Source organism: Spermophilus citellus (assembly GCF_964194105.1).
Source record: "Spermophilus citellus genome assembly, chromosome: 10".
Lineage (NCBI taxonomy): Eukaryota > Metazoa > Chordata > Mammalia > Rodentia > Sciuridae > Spermophilus > Spermophilus citellus.
In genome coordinates, this window is record NC_138197.1 from 82,970,315 (window position 1) to 82,991,137 (window position 20,823).

The 20,823-nt window shown below is 43.3% G+C and overlaps 1 protein-coding gene across 1 annotated transcript in view; it reads right to left on the reverse strand.

The window, feature by feature from the left end:
* PPM1H (protein phosphatase, Mg2+/Mn2+ dependent 1H) overlaps positions 1–20,823 on the reverse strand; it is a 256,215-nt gene that overhangs the window by 48,799 nt on the left and 186,593 nt on the right. The window lies entirely within an intron of this gene.

The following is a 20,823-nucleotide window of genomic DNA, read 5'->3' on the forward strand; positions in this document are numbered from 1 at the left end:
TGATTAGACTGGGTGTACTTCAGCTTAAAAAAATACCCATCCAGTGTTTTTCAAGTGTTTTTAACTCTTCAGAGCTAGCTCTCAGGCTCTCTAGGAAGCAACCTAATCAGAGCTATGTGTTTCACTGTGTTGTACAAAAGGCTAAGAGAAGAAATAATCAGATTTTCTACATTCCAAATGCAATGCACACTATTTCCATGATCAAGCATCCCAGAAACCTACCCAAAAGGAAAGATTATGAATTGAGCTCGACCTATTAGTGAACCCAAGGTGGCTCTTCTGATTCTACCACCTCCAATGTTCCTTCAAATTCCTCTTACTTCCAAGGCAAGATATGCTTTCTCCAAAGCATATCCTTCTAGACTGAGGCTCCCTCAGTGGCCACAAATCAGGCTATCTCAGTCTCACCTGATACTCCAGACTTCCAGGAACTTCTCCTGCCTTCCCCGATGACTTGCCTTGGTTTAGATTGCTTCTCCTCTCTCTTGATGTTATTCTCAGTAGTTTTACAGATTTTGATGTTATTTCTGGAGTCCTGGCTTTGTAACTCCTAGCCCACTTTCCCCATCAGCACCCTGGTCACAGAGGCAATGCCAAAAACACCCCTCATCTCTGAATTCAAATTCTGAACCATTTCCCCTTTCTTGCTTCCCTGTTGTGGTTCTCAGGCCAGTTCCCTCCCTTGGACCTGCTCTTCTACCTACCTTCTAGCTGTGCTTCCTCCTAATCCCAACTCTACTTGTGACCAATCTTTCTGATAGTTTAAAAACAAACAAACAAACAAACAAACAAACAAACAAACAAAACTAGCAGCCTAGAATGCCTCACCATCTTGATTTGCCAGAAATACAATGAAAATTGAGTAGTTGGCCTATTAACACTATGCCAATTACTATAACCTCTATTTTCAAAACAAATCCAGAATCAGAAATTTTCAACCCTTCATGGCCCCAAAGTCCCAGCACCATCATCTCTTCCGGCATGACTGTAATTGGCTCACGGGGCCTTTGTGCAATAATCTAGGCAAAAGGCAGTGGTGCCAGGACAACATCACTAGGGTGATAGCTGAAAACTGTTCGTATTTGTCCCTTACCTCTGTTCTCAGAGCAACCAGGGTAATTATTTTAAAATGTCAGATCATGTCATTACTGTACTCCAATCCTCCAGTGGATTCCCATCATACTATAAAGTCACGTAATCAAATGGCCTTCTTTACAATTGCTCCCCTCCCCCAAATTTTTGAGCTCACTCCTCACTTGATTTTACCATGGAAAAATTATTTTACTTCTTTACTGTGTCTATTTTTAAAATATTTTTTAAGTTATAGATGTACATAATAACTTTATTTTATTTATTTTTATGTTGTGCTGAGGATCCAACCCAGTGCTTCACATGGGCTAGGCAAGCACTCTACCACTGAGCCACAACCCCAGCCCCACTGTGTTTCTTTTCTTGACTGCTCCTCCATGCCTCTTGAATTCTGTGAGCCCAGAGATTTTTATTTTGGGAAACAGGCGTTCCTGGTACCAACCATTAATATTATGCCAAATATTGTTGCTTTTATCTTTAAAACAAATCCAGAATCAGAAATGTTATATTGTGGGGCCAGGTGCAGTAGTACATGCCTATAATCTCAGCAGCTTGGAAAGCTGAGGCAGGAGGATTGCAAGTTCAAGGCCAGCCTTAGCAACTTGACAAGATTCTAAGTAACTTAGCAAGACCTGTCTCTAAATAAAATATAAAAAAGGGCTGGTGTAAGATATCCCTCTTGGTCATGACAACCTTTTTTTTTTTTTTAACTTTCTTATCTCTGTTTGCTAATGTTTTTTAATATCTCAGTCAGTATCCATAAAGGAAGATTGTTTGTAATTTACTTTCCTGTGCTGCTGTTATTTGGTAATAGCCTTATAGAAAGAATTGATAGTATTCTCTCTTTTATTGTTGGAAGTGGTCATGATTGATTGGAATTGATTTCTTCTTAAATACTTGATAGAATTAAAAAAGAGGGGGAAGGTCTGGGGATGTGGCTCAGCATTTAAGAACTGGTAGGTTCAGTCCCCATTACCAAACTAAAAAAAAAAAAAAAAAAAAAAGAGAGAGAGAAATGTTATATGTCGGAAGAGTACCTACCATATAATGGGTACTCAATAAATACTGAACTGAACAAGCAAATTAATGAATACCACCTTCCCTAGGTAGAGCCTTTATTCTGTCCTTACATAATTTCTTGTTCTATACACATTTTCAGAACAAAAACAAAGAGCCTCCTTGTTTTCTTTTGCTGCTAACTCTGAGGGGTGCCTTGCTTCCACTGAGACTCAGTTACAGACACATCCCTTTCTTGTCTCTGGCTTGGCCAGTTCCGTGCTGCTCTTTGAAGACTTGGACACTTTCTCAACATGTGACATGAAGTGGTTCCCATGTGACACATGGATGTCCTTTCACCTGTCTGATGAGCAGCAATGAGAGGCCTCTCCAGTCACGAACATATGTTGTCTCTGGATCAGTTTTGTAACTTTCATCAGAAAAAAACTTTGCTCATATTTTTAGCCTGCTTAGGAGGTCTGCTAGCAAATCTCCCACAACCATTTCTCCCTCTCTGAATCCACAATCTTCACTCTTTGCTTTGAATTTTCCACTGGCTTCCCAGCATCATATATGTATAGTCCCACCATGAGAACTTTGCACACTACAGCATCTTCCTATCCCTCGGCCACACATTTGTAACACTGTTTGTGTCTGTTTCTTTAATAAAATGGAGCCTTGTCATTCCCTTGCCTGGGACACTCTTCCCTAGATCCTCCCCAGCTGGCTCTTGGGCCTCACTAGTACCTGACTACTCACCTAACAGTACCATGTTCCCTGTTCCCATCTGCCCTACTTTGGCTCTTCGTAGCACTCACACTGCACATGGGAAATTACCTTATGTATTAGTTTCTTTCCTTGTTTATGTTCTGCCTCCCCCTCTTACACATTAGGTTCATGAGGGCTGGGACTCTCTTCTTAGGTACTGCTCCATCCTCCTCTTTACAACTGTGCAGGCACATTGTGGATATAAAATAGACTCTAGCTAAGTGTCTGAATCAATGAATAAAGGCAGCCCTTTTTCATACTGAAGATATACGATGGTCCAGCATCTCCACTCACCTTGCCTTGAGCAAGTTTTTCTTTGACTGAAAATCAGAACTGAGTTCTATCAGTGACACTACTTTTGTTTACCTGTTCATATTAAAATTTTGGTTTCTTGTTTATGACCTCTATGTACTAATAGATACTTATAATAAAGTTATAAAAATACCATTTATGACCCTCTTGCCTATTAGTGTCTCCAGATAATTCCTAAATACCATCTCAGAATGGCAGACTTTTAAATCACAGCTGTTTTACTGAGTATATGGTGAGACAATTTTCTACTGAATTATCTCAGTTTAAAGCCAACTCTTCCACTTAGGAAAGTTTTTCTTAGGCTGGGGGATGGTGGTGCATGCCTGTGGTCCCAGTCATAGGCCTGTGGAGGATAGTAAGAGGATGGTTAAGGCTGAGGCAGGAGTATCACTTGAGCCAGGAGTTTAAGGCCAACCTGGGCATCATGGTGAAACACCATCTCAAAAAGAAAAGAAAAGAAAGATGCTGAATAAAGTAGTTTTTCCTAGTCCTTGCCGGATTCTTCCAGAGTTCACGCTTTGGCACCATTCACAGAGATCACTTCCCACGATCTCCCTTCTCTCCTAAGTCATGACCTTCCACTAGAAAGAGGGACTGAAAAACCACTTGTCTCCCCAAGTCTTAATTTCATTAGCAGGACTTCAAAGCCATTTTAAAAGAATATGATCCCTTCTGAGGGGAATAAGAAGACTCTCTCTCTTCAGGGACTGCATAATCTGGACAATCCCCTCGTGTGGCTCCAGTGACATGCACCAGTGAGTCACATTCTTCCACTAACCTCTGGACAGCGCCTTGGATGCCTCTGCTCCCCTGGGGCTCTTTCTTCCTGGATTCCCTCTTGCCTCCTGGCAGAGCAGGCTGTGGTATGTGAAAGACACCAGGCTTGGAGTCAGGGGTTCTGAAGTCACATTGCAATCCTCATGTGAATTAGCTGTGTGAATTTGGGAAAGCCTGGAAACCTCCCTAAATTTGCCTCTTCACAGGATACTTGAGTAGATTAAACACATACTTTTCCGGGAAAGTCCTCTGCACTGGCTACGGTGCCATCTAACCATGTGCTGTGTCTGTTAAGGTCACAGGACCTTCATTCTTTCTTCAGTGTAGGTGTGGAACTCAGACAATTGGCTACTAGAGGCAGAAAGCACATGCTCATAGAAAAACTGCTTCTTGCTAAGCAACCAAGCCACTTTATGTTATGCCTTTTCTGCCGTTGTTGCTAATGAGATCAGAGCGCGAGGGACAGACCACATGCAAAGCTATCGGGAAGAGTCCCTCATTCTGCTCTAATGTAAAGCCTTGGCAACTCAGAAGGAGGCTATTAGCCAATAATCTAGAGGGAGCATTGTTGGGTTAGCCTGAAATACTCTCAAAAGGAGAATTTCCCCATATTGGCCAGAAGCTCAGAGCACCTTGAGGAGGGAGGAGAAAGCCACAGGCACTGGTCTTGTTTTCCTCATAGCAGAAACCCAAGTCCAAGCCTGGCAGAGGCACTTTTCATAGGGGCTGAGCAGGCCTGCATGCAGGATGATGGGCAGAGCATCCTGGTCTGGGTCTCCTCTCCTGCCTTCCCATAACAAAAATCTCAACAGCAGCTCGAATCCTAAGAGGCCTGGAGGAAACACCACCCAGGCCTGGCTGGTCAGGAACAGACACATGCCTGGAGCCCAAAGCTACTGGTGGCTTTTAAGAGCTTGGCATGACCCCAATTAAGCAATTCTGGAATCTGCAAAGGCTCTCCCCTGTCTCACCTCCCCCCACACCCGCCCTCCTCAGACCTTCCTGGAAAAAGCAATATAAAACTGGCAGCCATCTCGTGCTTCCTTTTTTCTGCCAGCCATCTGTATTTCCAAAGGAATCAAGCCCAAAGCCTAACCACAGAGCTCAGGAAATGGAGGCTGCTTCCTGCTCCTTGAGGTGGCCCTACAGGCAGCCAACTCTCCCCCTCACTGCCAGAGGGAGGGAGGGAGGAAGGAGGGAAAGAGAGGGGGAAGGGGGTGGGAGGGAGAGGGAAAGAGAGGAAGCAAGGGAGAAAGGGAGAGGGAGGGAGGAAGAATGAGAAAATATATTTCCTTTAAGGGCACACAATATGACTTTAGTATTTGAGTAGCTCTTACTATAATTTTTAAAAAATTTTTATTTTTTTTTACTTTTTATTTTTTGGGTACTGGGGATTGAACTCAGGGACCCTCAACCACGGAGCCACATCTTCAGCCCTATTTTGTGTTTTATTTAGAGATAGGGTCTTACTGAGTTGCTTAGCACCTCACTGTTGCTGAGGCTGGCTTAGAACTTGCACTATTCCTGTCTCAGGACTAGGATTACAGGCATGTACCACCGTGCCTGGCCTTACTATTATTTTTAAAATGTTGTCTTCTAAGAGTCCTTTTCCCCCTGACTTCAAAGATTCACAATTAGAATGTTCTCAGATATTTCTTGCATCTGCTTGTGGATGGAAACTTTGTATGGTGGAAAGAGTGAGCTAAACTGTCAGAGACTATGAATCTGAGGCCAGCTTAATGAGGGCAGTCTCCTTGAGACTACTTCAGACTAACCCAACAATGCTCCCTCTAGATTATGAGGGAATTGTGCAGTGAGGATGAGTCCTGGGGGAGCCTGAAGGGGTGGAGAAATCTCCCATATCCAGTAGGCAGTGTGGGGGTTTAAAGTCTCCTTTCCAATATTCTGCATCTGGCCCAACTTCTGTGCCACAGGCTCGCCACTGCACTGTAGGCTTTAGTTATCTGCAAATCTAAGTTCAAAGGGGGAAGGGGTCTTTTTTTAACTCACTGGGTTCCTGGATTTAAGTGCTGGGAGCAATTTTGCAATAGGTATCACAATTACATGATTCCTCGGAAAGTTCCCTGGTGGGGTCAATTTGAGGCTCTCCAAACAAATGCTATCTGGTTTTCATCCTTTGGTTCTTGGAGTGTCTTCTAAATTAGATGAAGTCTGTAGGCCCTAAACTATGAACAAGTTGATCCACTTCTGCTAACACAGCACAACAGATGGATCCAGGCACAAACAGTATGTTTGAATTGTCAGCGTATGATTCATATTGGTGATAAACTGAAGAGTGTTGGCAACAGTCTAGTTTAAGCATACCTGGTTATGATGGAAGAAAACAACCTATGCCCTTAACCACATGAAAGGGGGAGTTTACTGACCTTCCCTTCAGGAGAACTTTCCATAATGAGGCTTAAGTCCAGTGCTCAAGGAACTCCTGGTTAGTAGGTCTGACCCACAGTCCCTGGGACAATGCCTGCCTCCCATCTTGTCCCCATCAGTATGCCCAAGCTAACCTTGCCTGGAGTTCTGCAGGTGGTATCCATTCCTCTCTTTTGGCCTAACTACTCTTTCCCTCCCACCAGGCCTGTGGTTGATATCAGGAGGCTGTAGAGCTGGCTTTCATTTTATGTTGTTCGGGGAGTTGACTGGGTCAGAGCAGAGGTTTCACACTTTAGGATCAGCTCAACTTGATAATGCAGTGCACATACAAACACATCTTAAACAATCCTATTTACCCTTACCATGTGATATATACTGGTTATTTTCTTTCCCTCCTATGTGATTTAATTTAAAATGCTTACCTCTATATACTAAATTTAATTGCACAATCCACTAATGGGTCCCTACCCACAATGAAATTTTGGACACAGGAACGGAACCCTCCTTAGAAGCTTCCAAATCAGGAGCTTAGGGTTTGATCAGATAAAAGGAATGAGTTCTACTGGATTCATTCCTTGTATTTGCCAATGACCTATTAGGTGCCAGGCACGGGCACAGGTGTTACAAATGAGAAGTTAAATAAAGAAAAAGTTATCTCTTAACTTGCAGGCCCAGATTTATTAGCAAAAAAAGTATTTTCAAGGAAGAAAACACTATGAATCAGTCATTTGAAAAACAGCATTGTGTTCATGCAAAACAGAACCAATGATATTTCAATATAAAACATTCTGAATGACTCTTAGGGAAATTCCAGATTTGGAAATGATTTCTGATTCACTATCCTCTTGGTATGCATTAGCACTTGGCTCAGAGAGCTTCACATTCTAATCAATAACATTTAGATCTCCCCACGGCCCTGAATCAGAGACCCTTACTTTATGAGCCCACAAATATGGAGTGATTTCAGCTTTCTCAGGGACCATTCATTCTGAAACAAACATGAATTTGGTAGACATTGGCCTTTTATATTGTATGAGACCAAGTCAATATACAAATCAGGAGATGACCAAAATTGACCCCACTATACTCACAAATGGTAGGGAGAAAAGTGTAAAAAGATGTTATAGAGAGGTTCCTCCTGCTGAGGCAGTTCCCCTGTGCTGGCCCTTGCAGCCCTCACTTATGGAGCTTGTCCCATCCTGGCCATATGGATACGTGTACCATGGAGCAGTATACCTGAAAGTCATACCTGGATCTCTACCCCATGGCACATCTTTCAAAACTTTCCATCCAAGTGCTCTTCAACTGGTACCAACAGACAGAACAGAACATAAGTATCTCAAAGTAAGCATCAGTACTTTTTGAAGTCTTCTGTTGTATCTTTTTCTTTCCATTCTCCTTCTCCTTCTCCTTCTCCTTCTCCTCCTCCTCCTCCTCCTCCTCCTCCTCCTCCTCCTCCTCCTTTTCCTCCTCCTTCTTCTTTTTCTTCTTTTTTTGGGGGTACAGGGAACTGAACCCAGGGGTGCTTAACCACTTAGCCACATCTCCAGCCTCCCCCCTTTTTTTCTTTTAAATTTCTAGACAGGTCTTGCTAAGTTGCTTAGGGCCTTGCTCAGTTGCTGAAGCTGGCTTTTAACTTGTGATCCTCCTGCCTCAGCCTCCCAAGCTGTTGGGATTTGAGGCATGTACCACCATGTCTGGCCTTCTGTTTTATCTCAAAGGACCATGGGGATTTGGCACAAGCCTACACACCATCAACGTTTACTTTAACACACAAAACACCCCCTCTCCATTCCTGTAATGTTCAGGCAAAAGAGATGCTTGTATTGTGGATTTCCAAATTCTTTGGGAATCTGTTGCTAATTCTAAGTCACTAGAGCCCTCCAGGGAAGAAGCTGTTAACTCCTGGGTGACAGCTGCCAATCTTTACTAATGAGAGGAACATAGTACTGGGCTCCTGCATCAAGGTGGTGATCCTACTGTTTCAGAGGATATGGGGATGGTCGGGAAATGAGGAGGCAGAATTGGTCAACTGTTATCATCCACCCCTAATATTTACCAGATTCTAATATGTGTAACATACATGCTATACTCACTTTGTTCTAGGCACTGTCCTGAGCAATTATACTCTTCTTCTTCCTTTTTTTTTTTTTTTTTTTTTTTTTTTTTGGTACTGGACATTGAGCTCAGGGGCATGCTTTACCACTGAGCTACATCTCCAACATGTTTTATTTTAAATTTTTAGATAGACTCTTACTAAGTTGCTTAGGGCCTTGTTAAACTGCTGAGGCTGGCTTCAAATTTGCAATCCTCTTGCCTCGGCTTTCCAAGTCACTAGGATTACAGGCATGTGCCACTACACCCAACTAAGCAATTATATTCTTTTAAACATATAACTCTTATAACAGTCTTGTAAGGTATACATATGGACTATCCTCATTAGGCAAATAAGAAGATGCAGGCATAGAAAGGCCATATAATTAGGAGAAAATAGAGGTCAAGCTCACTTTCCAGTCTGCCCCAAGCATATTATACTTTTTTCTCTGCTCATTCTTGAAGGGCTATGGGTCTCTATAAATACCACCAAATGGCAAAATTGCCAAAGCATGTTTAATTACTAGTTCCCCTTCTCAGGTTAAATTATAAAAATTTTTAAAAGTCCATCCTTTCAGATTTTTACAGTGGTAGGTCACACAGAAGTTTAAACATATAGACTTTCTTCTCTTAACAAATGTGATGGATATACAAGGTTACTGCAGAATTAGATTTAATATGAGGTTTGGCTTTCAAATTATTCAAGTGCAATAAAGTTGATATTCCAAATCTTTGTGTCAGCTTTCCAAAGGGTGATCCAAGGCAATTCAGAGGATTAGGCTACATGGGAAAAAAGGATGGGTGGGTATCATTTACTGAGGATTAACAGGAATGAGAAATCAGCAAGTTAAATGCCTTGGGAGGCTCCTGCTCTACCTGATATATTTATATGACTGGGGCCTGGCCTATTCAGATTATGGGAAAAAGCATCAATAAGGAAAGAGGCTTAACTTGAACTTGATGCATTGTTGCACCTGAGGGTTTTATGTTACTATGAATCCACTGCTAGTCCAGTCTACTGGCCCATTCTGAACGCCACCCTGGGCTCACTGCCAGTGGACAAAGAGGCTCTCAAGCAACAGAGACTGAATGACCAGGGGCAAGGACCGTTAGTACCCTTAGGAGTCACGAGCCTCTTACGGAGACCAGACTGCCCAGGGCTCTTCAATCCGCCACTTTCACATACTGTTGCTTGTATACATGGCGAGCATGTCAAGGGCTGCCCAAGGTCAAAACTTAAGGATCTAAAAGAATCACTGGGGTGCTTTTAAAAATGCAGATTTTGGGCTGGGGTTGTGGCTCAGCGGTAGAGCACTCGCCTCGCACGTGCAAGACCCTGGGTTCGATCCTCAGCACCACATACAAAAATAAACAAGTGAAATAAAGGTGTTGTGTCCAATTACAACTAAAAAATAAATATTAAAAAAATGCAGATTCTAGGGTTATGATTCAGCAAGTGGGTGGAGCTGCAATGTTTTAAAAAAATCACCCCAGATTATAAAAGTTCACTGTGGGTACATCTGGCTATCAGTTTTGCACGGGTTTATAATTACCCATTTTTAGGCCTGACTTGATACTATTCTATAAGCACCATGAAGGCAGGGGCTATTTTTCTCTTTATCTCAAGTGCAACAACACATCACTTGGTTGACTGAGTGCATAATGGTTAAAACAGATGATTCCACAGGATGACACCCTGTTCCTATCCATTAGGTTCTAAGCATGATGTCCAGCCTCTGACTTCTGTGGGAGGATATTTAAGGTTGATCCAATCTTAGTGGAACATGAACCTAGAATTTGACAAGTATTCCCGCCTTTGCCAAGAAACAAGGTAAAGAACAAAAGTGAACGTGTTGGGGCTGGGATTGCAGCTCAGTGGCAGAGTGCTTGTCTACCACATGTGAGTCACTGGGTTTGATCCTCAGCACCACATAAAAATAAATAAATAAAATAAAAGTATTGTGTCCATCCACAACTAAAAACAATTTTTTAAAAAAGTAAACGTGTTATCTACCACCCTTTCATGAGCCTTCTGAAACCTTCCACATGATCTGAGCACAACAAGGGAGAGGGACATTTGACAAATAATATATTGGCTCTCAAAATATGCCTGGCATGTTGTTACTACCCTTTCCAGTTCTTATACATTTGTGTTCAGTTCTTCAGCCAGGGGCAGACTTATATCCTTATCCTTCCTCTGAATAAGTCTTTGACTCACTCATATGAAGGCAAGAGGACCAGGGTGGTCAGATGAGATCTCTCAGGGTTTAGAGCAGCAGTTCTTTAGTGTGGATTCAGACAATAGGGGTTTTAAACCAGCACCCCCACGGATTCTGATGAAGATACTCTTGGGCCTCACTGGGTTAGCATCTTTATTGGCGTATGTACTTGAAACTAGCAAAACCCAGCCTCTACTCTGAACCGTAGTGGGGAGGGAAGAGGGAAAAAATGTTATAAGCTGGAAATATCCTAGCTGGAAGAGTGCCGGCTAGACATAGGAGAACATTTTCTGGCAGGCTTGTAAAGTACCTGGAGAATTTGTAGGAGGGTTATGGTTTCTGCTTCTCTGAAATTTCCTTAAAATGGTATCCTATAAATAGGCTGAGGATTGGTCCCTACGTCCTTTCAAATATTCCGTCGGCTCTACATTTCTGTTTTGCTGCGTGTCACTTTTGTTCTTTACAGAGGGGTAGGGCTCTTAAGGGTGGGAGAATAAAATTACATTAGCAAGCACAGCACTCAGAGTTCCCCAGGGGGTGAATCTAGTCCACTTGCTGAGTTCGGTGGCATATTCACATACCCCTACTCTACACCCTCACCTCCTCCTACAGGTCATTTATGTGAGGTTCCCACCAGGACTGTTATCTAGCAGATACACACCAATAACTACATGAGGAGAGTTAAAACATAATGGCTGGAAAATGACTGACCCAAGCCCACTGAAGGTAGCACAGCCATTGCTCTGGCCCTCCCCAGGATGCCCATCATGTAGCAGTCAGTAAAGGGTCAATGCCTACTACGGCAGGGGGTGTCCAGGCCTCTGCTGCCACCCAGCTGAGCCCACTGATTCTTTTTTTTTATATTTATTTTTTAGTTGTAGTTGGACACAATACCTTTATTTTATTTATTTATTTTTATAAATAAAATGGTGCTGAGGATCGAACCCAGTGCTAGGTGAGTGCTCTACACTGAGTCACAACCTGAGCCCACTCATTCTTGCTGATTGTTAAAACATTTGAATTTTACCCTCTGGCTTCCACATTCCCAACACACACACACACACACACACACATACACACACGTGTTATTTTCACCCCTCTGGGATTCTGCATGTGCTGTGCCTTATGCTCAGAATGTCCATCCCTCCAGCCCCCAACTCTCTTGAAACCTCCCTCTGATTCAGATCTTTGGTTCAAATACAATCCTCAGGTAGCTGTTCCTGATCCCAATCTCTTCTCTCAAAAATAACCACTGCCTCTACCATAGCCACAGGCCTTTCCTTTAAAGGCTTTCTAGTAACCCCTATATCTTTTACCTTGATTTCTTCAGTTTTACACAATTTCCAATAGACTTATTTTTCCCACTGCTGATATTTTAAGAATAAATTTAAAGGCAAAATGGTATTGTTCAATAAATTTCCAGAAAGCCAGTCCTGCACCACCTGTAATTTCTAGGAGACTAACATGATCCTAGTTATTAGCTCCTTCTATTTGAGGACATGATTTGGCCACTGAGGGGCTTAGTGTCCCAAACCTTTGGGCATGGCTCTTTAGGGCTGCAGGTCTAGCCTCTAAGACCAGGAAGGCAGATGGCAAGGTGAAGACCAGAAAAAACCCACAAAACAAAAAGTATCCTCCCATTTAATGCTCAGGGGCAGAGGACTGGCATGAGGCTTCTTGGGGGCATGGATGGTGTCTCTTCTTATAGTTAAAGCCTAACCTCCTCTGAGCTCACCTGCTCACTTGCCATGCTATGGGACAGACCTGTCAGGTAGGGGTGGCCAGTACACCTTGACCTTACTTCAGATGCTTACATCTCTAAACTTTCTTTTCCTTTTTGGTTTCTAGCTTCTCACCGCCTTGCACAACAAGGGTCTCTACACATAGTAGCTTGGAAGCCTCCTGAGGCCACAGTTGGCCCTGGCTGATTCTTTTACTTCTACAACATGTACTGACACCCATCAGTACATGTATCAGACACCCATCCAGCACTTGCTACATGCTAGGCTTTGTTCAAGGCATCCAGCCATAAGCACCATAACCATCATCAAGTACTGCAATTAGCCTCAGTTTACATATGGAGAAACCAAGACTGAGAGCAGTGATGTGAACTGTTCAAGTCACAGATGGGAAACTGACCCAGTCAGGCCATATGGTTGCACCATTCTTATTCTTAGCTACTACTCAATGTTTCATATGCAGCAGGTACACAAGAATATTTTTCAAATATAAAAAGAGTGCCTCAGGGGCTTAGTGGTCAAAAGGATGTTGGATACTCTAATTAGGATTTTTGCAAACGTTTGATATTCCAAAACTTTCCCAGATGACTTGGAGCTGTTACCCTCATGCTCCAGTGTCATATACTCCCAAATACACGTTATAAGAGATGAATGGTAGATCTGTTATGCTTAGGGGCATGTGAATGTATACAGTAAATGCTGGAACTGTTCACAGAGTCTGAGGAGAGATGAAAGGCTTGGAAGTAATTTAACTACTTAGGAATAATAACTTAGAATTATCGTTGAAGGAGAGAGACATGAGAGTGTACGTGTGTGTGTGTGTGTGTGTGTGTGTGTGTGTGTGTGTATGGTGAGTACATGATCAATAGGGAGTGAGCTGGTGGGACATCTCTTTTTTTCTCCTCCCTATGGCCTGGTGAAGCCTGTCTGTCTTGGCTTGCAACCATTTGTAAAGACCCCATAGCTTCCAATGGCCTCCTGCACAGGGTGGGAGCAGAGTCATTCATCACTGTCAGGAGATGTGCTGCACACAGCAGGGCAGGCTTTCTTCCCTGCTGCTCCTGCAGCTAGAGCTGCAAATCTTGAAAAGATGCAGAACATGCACACTGCAAATAACCATCCATCATCTTGGCTCTGCAAGCCCTGGGAAAGGGGCCTCCCCACATGGTGCTGACCCATTCTGACTTCGGCTCCAGCCCCAGCTAGAACTGGGACCATGAAGACTTTTTGGGGTGCCTCATCCCTGCCCAAGCCAATCTTCATCCTGGATAATCTGTTGAGGTTTGGGGTTGAAATTCTCTGAAATGATAACCAAACCCCCACTTTTCTCTGCAAATCAGATTTTCAGATTGCTTTCAGCAATCAGACTGCTGCCAAGGTGGCCCATAATCATTAAATTATGAAAATACAAGTTGCTGGGAGGAAATGAATACCAGGTTTCACTAGGGAAAGGCCTGCTTTCTTGTGAAGTAATTATAAAATTAAAATGTGATATTTCTCTGGTGAGTCTAGAAAGCCTCCCAGCGCGGTCTGTGGCACAACAGTAACGTCAGAATTTGCATTGGGGCGGGACTGAGAAATCCTCTGTGCCCCAAAAATGCCAGTCAGGGACATCGGCAGGTAAATTTCCAAAGATTGGGTTAAGAGTGATTAAAAGCAAAGAGAAGGAAAAGTACAGAGTTTGGATTTTTCAATTACTTTTTAAAACTCAGGAGTCAAGCTGTTAGAAAATGCAGGCTTTCCAAGCAAGACTACTAATGCCGAGCTAATTAGACCTACAGGCTTGGCTAACATATAAATTCAGGACCCAAAGAGGGGCACTGTCCCTTTAAAATCTGCCTTGGGATCAGTGGAAGAGTTAATGGGTAGTGTCAGGGGGGCTGCTTTATTAGGTGGTCCTAGAGAGGATAAAGCCTGGGGTTTCTGTAACAGGGCTTCTGTGCTTGATTCAATAAATCAATTTATATTAAATGCGGGTGCAGCTCTGGAGCTGGTTCCACAGAGCACTCTGTGGCGTTTCTCAATCTGCTCATCCACTTCCCTGTCAGCCTGCCAGAATGTGCTGTCAGAGGGCATTGAAGAGAGCAATAAAGAATACGATAGAAGCCGCATCTGCAATATTTGTAAAACTCGACCTGGCAGCTCCAGACCACGCTTGGGGCTGCCTCCAGTGAGTCGCTCTCTCCAGAAAATGAACTGGACTGTTGGTAAGAAGCCCAGGGCTGTGGGGCTGTGCCTCTCATTGCTGAGAGGGGCTCCAGGCTGACGATGAGGGTAAAGGTCACCCCCAAACAGAATGGAAAGGCGTGGAAGTGAAGTTGCTTTTTAATCACATTCTCAGCGTCTGAAATACTCTCCAAAAGGTAAAAAGGAAAAAGCGACAGAAATGGAAGTGCCAAGAGCTGGTACTAGTCCAGGAGGCTAAGACAAGAGTGGGCGTGGGTGGTTTGGGGAGAGGGAGGCATGCTACTGAACTAGGGAGAGGAACTGGGGCTCTCTTGGCCGGCCTGTGGGGTGCAGCTTCTCCAGTGCCCAGTGAAGGACAGCTGGAGACAAATCCAGTCTTTCTAAACACAGTGACCCATGTCCCTGCAGATCTGGAAGGTGGAACCCCTCCCCCAGCTGACTCAGTCCTTCAGCAGTGGGGCCAGGAGCCATGGAGTCCGGCCTACGCCCATCCGCTACCCCTGTCTGTGCTTGCCTTTTATAACCCTGTGCTGTTGAGATGTTCAGTTACAGGCAGCTCCTTGCACCACATTCCACGCCCTCACTAGGCCCACACTCTCCTTTTATCTGGACCACAGGCCCCATCCAGCAGACCTTTCTGTGGTGATAAGAGTGATTTGCACCATCCAGGGCAGTAGCCACCATCCAAATGTGACAACTGCACAACTGAGACATGGCTAGTGAGAGAGAGGGAGTGAATTTTTCATCTTATTTAATTTTAAGTAATTGAAATTTAAATGGCTACGTGTGGTTAGTGGCTACAATGCATGAGAGCATAGAAAAAAGAAAAGGGAGTGCTAGGGCTGGGGTTGTGGCTCAGCGGTAGAGCGCTCGCCTAGCACGTGCGAGGCCCTGGGTTTGATCCTCAGCACTGCATAAAAATAAGTAAATCAAATAAAGGTATTGTGTCCAACTACAACTAAAAAATAAATATTTAAAATAATAGTAATTAAAAAAAGAAAAAAAGAAATAGGGAGTGCTGAACCAGGCAGATGATGATTGACTTTGCTGTTCCCAGTGGAAAATCCCTTGATTTGCTCATAGTTTTAAGGGAAACAGGGGAGGGGGAAATTACCCTGACACATCATTAAGTTAGAATCATAAAAAGTCATGGGTTGTAAGAGACTAGAATAAAAGGTTACCATCTCTGAAATCTATCTAGAGGGATCTGTCTTTCCCAGAAGCTCTAAAAGCAGAACAAAGCTCCTTCCCCCAAGACACAGGGGCTGGCAGCAATGGGCAAAGGAAGGATTTTACAAATGAGAGACTTTGGCAGAGCAAAGTCTCAAAAAGCCTATTGCCCAAAGCAGCACTCTCTTACTAAGTAAGCCATGTGATCTCAAGTCACCAGCCCTGCCTGGCCCCTGAAACAAGACCATCACAAAGGTTAAGAAAGGCTTGGCTTAAAGGAAGATTTCTGGTGTACGTTGTTCATAACCAGAACCATCTGGAAGCAATCTCGCTTCACAGGATGGACTTTTCTTCTTCGGCTCTTTTTTTCCCTCTACAAATCCCATCAGCCCAGGAACAGCTGCTGGAGAATCTGGCCAGAAGCCAGGGGTGAAGTCACAGCCCCCTTCCACACCAATGTCATCATGCACCCCCAGATGGCTTGTTACCCTACGTGGCTACACACAGGGTATGAAGAACGCTGATCCTACATGAAAAAGCAAAATCACCAGCAGTCACAAGAGGAGGGGACCTATAGCCACAAAGCCAGCTGTGAGAAACTTGTTTCAAGTCAGTAACATAGATACTTGCCAGCAAATTACTGCCTGAGACAGCTCAGAGGGCCATGGATCGGGATTCATAGCCCTTAGGATGACATACTGCCAGTTTCTGTGTGTGTCCTGCAATGGCAGCTCTACACAAAGGGCCAGGGAGGAGGGGCACCAGCCTGGGGATTCTGGCACCAGGGCCACTGACACTAGACACAGAAGGTGAGAACCATGTGGGTGACAGGGACATCAAGGGAAGGGCACATCAGGGACCAACTCAGCGATGGGCGTTAGACAAAGGCTTTGTAAATCAAGCCACTGAGCTAACTCTCTGAGGAAAGAAGAGAAGGGAGGTTGGGGGGAGCCAGGGAAGAGACCAATTTCATTATGATGGGCCTGGTGACAATAACCTTTTGTCCTCTAAACAATCTGGGCCTGCCAAGCTGCTCCACAGTCTCCAAGAAAGCATGAGGATCCCGTCAGGAGGCAACAGACTCATCCTTAATTATGAGACAAGGCTTCCCAGAGCTGACATCCTCTCCCACACTTCCTCCCTGCTGCAAGCACTCCACAGAATGCTGGCATGATGCTCCTCTAATGAGAGCAGGCAATTTCCCTAAGCACAGGAGATCTGGTTATTCAGGGGATCCTTCCCTACCATCACCATCCCCAGATCATGCTCAGACTCCTGGTAATGAGTGGAAAGTATCGTTTAATTTGACCAACGGTCTATCGGGTCACATGGGGAGCTAGAAAAGTCACTGCCTGGCAGCTCCTAAAATGCTTCATTCCATTGTCTTATTCCCTTAAGGACTGTCAAGGAAACACGAATTTTAGCAGAGAGAGGCCCCCAACTTAAATTTCTATCAGAGGTCAAAACTGTGTAAAAGCATCTAGTTCTACCCTGAAAAAAGTTGATTGGCACTGCACATCAGAAAGAGCCTTGGAATGAGAGTCAGGACTGGGCTCTAGTCTTGTCTCTGACACTTGTGCATTGGTAGACACTGAGCAAACCACAGAGTCCCTCAGGCTCTACTTGCTCAACAGCAAAATGGGAAGAAGGGGCCGCCATTTCACAGCTGTCAGTTCAGCACAGTGGCTAGTAGTGCACACTCCAAAATAACACTGCCTGGATTTACAGGCCAGGCTCTGGAACCTTCTTAGTTGTGTAACCTTGCACAATTTAGCCTCTGTGCTTCAGTTCCCTCATCAGTAAAATGTACTTATTTGATAGGCCTGTTTTAAGATCTGCTTTAAGAGTTAAATATGAATAATTAAGTAAAGCTCTCATCACAGTGCCTGGCCCATGGCTCTCCCAGTAAATATCAGTCAACCTCATTACTATCATGATTAATGGGAAAGCAGGGGGGGGAATTAAAATCTCCACAACTAGAAATTTACTACAAGGATTGAATAGCTTAACAGTAGGTAGACCCTTTGTTAGGGTTCAGAGAAGTAAGTTCACAGCCCAAGGCGACTTCTGAAGCCAAGAAACGTAACGGTAACGGAGGGTCTAGGGAAGGACTTGTTTGCATCCTGGAGGACCACACACTCCAGATGTCACCAGTCCACCTTCAACCAATTCCAACAACTTGGGAGTGATTAATGACTCTCATGGGAAAAGAAGCAGGCTATAGATCCTCACCTCCCTTTCCATAAATTAATTTTCCAGTCTTTCTCTTCTATAGACAATTAAGAAAGACAGAGAGCCACCGTCTTTTCCCCCAGTGCTGGGGATCAGGGACTCACACATACTAAGTGACCCCAGTCTTTTTAAGTCCTAAAAAAAATAACTGTTCCATTTTAGGCTGTTAGAGGGTAAAAATATTTTTTAAAGGAACTCATTAGTTGGGGGAGGGGGTTACATAAACCATGGTCTAAATTGGTTTTAAATATCCCGAGTTCTTCCGACAAAGATATAAAGGGCTTTCCTTCTCCATAAGTCCCATTTTCAAATCAAAATAAGAACAGGTAAGAAATGCACAGAGGTGTACATAAATCTCTGCTTGTAACTATCCTTGTGAGCCAACAGCCATGTTGGGAATTATACTGAAAACAAATCAAATCATGTCTGACTGAAGCCATTCTCGGTCTTGGCTTCTCAATTATTTAGTACCTTCTGTGAAGTTCCATGCAATTAAAAACAGCCCACTTATGGGCTGCTTATCTGCATAGGACCCTGCTAACACAGAAAGACAGAGAGAAAGATGGGGGTGGGGAGAGAAAATATGTGCATGTAACGTTGGGTATAATCTAGTTCTGAATTTACCTGCATTGAGAAAGTTATAAAATGAGGGCAATCTTTAGATGTGTGTTTCAGGAAAAATGTATAAGCCACTCCAAAAGGGGGAAAAATACAGCTTCATGGGAATATAAAACACTAACCTTATCACATGGTTTGAGTGGACCCTTTACAGCCTTTGAAAGCATCTTGCCCATTAAAGTGATGATGCCTCTCATCTCATTAGAAGTGCTTTCCAAAGCTAGTAACAATATATTGTTCTCCCCGCCCCAGATGAATTGACACTAAGCAGCTGCAACAAAGACACTCGTCCAAACAAGTCCTAGGCATGCCATTAACCAAGTTTGTGTTGACTGCTTAGATCTCATTTGCCTTCCTGGCACAGAAAGAATATCCAGACACACTTGCCTCAAGCTCAATGTGTCTCCAATACAAACCCATTGTTCCTGCCTTTCTCTTTGACTGTCCACGACACTGACCTGTAGGCTTCGTCTACTGCCAAATAAACCCCTCTACTTTCAGCCAATAGATAACTGCTTTCTATCTACTCTGGGTCAGCACAGGACTAAGCACTGGGTGCCTGCCTCATGAGGAACCTACAGGCTAATGGAAAAGACATATTTAAATACGTAATTGTAGTCATCAAAGACTGACCTCTAAATAATTTTCTTTTTTGTTGATTTCCTCTCTCTTGTTTTCTGCTTCCATCTCTCTATTGAGTGCTTGAGACTATATATATTTATATATTTCTATGATAACTTTTCCATGAGTTCCTAAATCTGCTTTCTAAAGTCAGTCTCTTAAGATACCCTCACAAAAATATTGCTTTCATTTATTTCTTCTTCTCAGAAATTCACAAGATCAACCTAATAGTCTCTCCCACAGCAAATCACCCATTTCTCTATCTGGCTTTGTATGGTCTCTTAGTACAAGTTCAATGTGTTTCTCACAATCTCTCCTCTTGTATTTAACCATTTTCCTTATTGTCTTTTTAGATATATCCTCCCACCTCCTTTTAAACATGTTTACAATCACGGGTTCATAATCTTTCCTTCTTTCCAAATTGTACAACACCCAGACCAAACTGTCATGAGTATTTCCGAATGACACTAGCCCTCATCTTAAACATTTCTGCAAGAAGTGCTGATATTGTTGATTGAATACAAATGGATTTATAAGAAAGCCCAGTCAGGGTTAGAATAATGACTCTAGGATATAAAAATCCAGAGCTGCAAATATGGTGAACCCTTTTTTGATAAATCCATTTACCTTTTAGAGAAGGGGCAAATATTTTTGGCTCTGTGGGTTACACAGACTCCGCTATAACTACTCAACTGCCCTGCACTGGGGTGAAGGCAGCTATAGTTCAAATGTAAACAAAGGGGTGGAGCTATATTGAGAAGAGAATTATTTACAGATACAGGTGGTGAGCCGACTTTGGCTTTCCAGCAATAGTTTGCTGACCTCATTCTAGACAAAGAAAAGTGGATCTGGGTGAGGATCTGCTTTTTCCAGAGGGTAAAGAACAACTAAAGGTCCCATAGATGAGCCTCTTATGGGTAGTTCAATTTGTTCCTTTATGACAATATGTGTCCTAGAAGTAGGTCCCCAGCCTGGAAGTTATCAGCATGGGAATCTTGGCTCTGACCATCTGTTCACAATGAAGAGGGACAGTGAAAGCTATGGCCCTGCTTTTGTGGGAGATGTGGTAAGGAGAGTAAACGACTTCATTCTTCTATTATCCTCCAGACTGACAAGAGGCTCCCTCATTAGATCTCAGGACGTAAGAGTAAATCCCCCACACTTCTGCATGTAAGGCTCTGCTCTTTCATTGAATCCTTATTCCAACCCCGTAATGTGTAAGAACTTGTTACCTGTTTACTACTCTTCTGAAGAGACAGGAGGTCTTAGTCAACATGACACTGAGGTGTGTTTAGGAAACAAGACACCCCATGTCAGGAGTTCTTATATTAATCTGAATGTGATCAAATATAGTGGATCCTTCACATCTGCAGGTGTCATTTCTATGGTGTCAATCAACATGGATGGAAACATTTTTTTTTAAAGTATCTATAGTGAATATGTCCAGTTTTTTTCTTCACCTTTACTTCCTATGATACAGTGTAGCAACTATTCATATAGAATTTACACTGCATTAGATATATTAAGTAATTGAGAGACGACTTCAAGTATACAGGAAGGAAGATGTACATTGGCTACATGCAAATACTATACCATTTTATATAAGGTAGTTG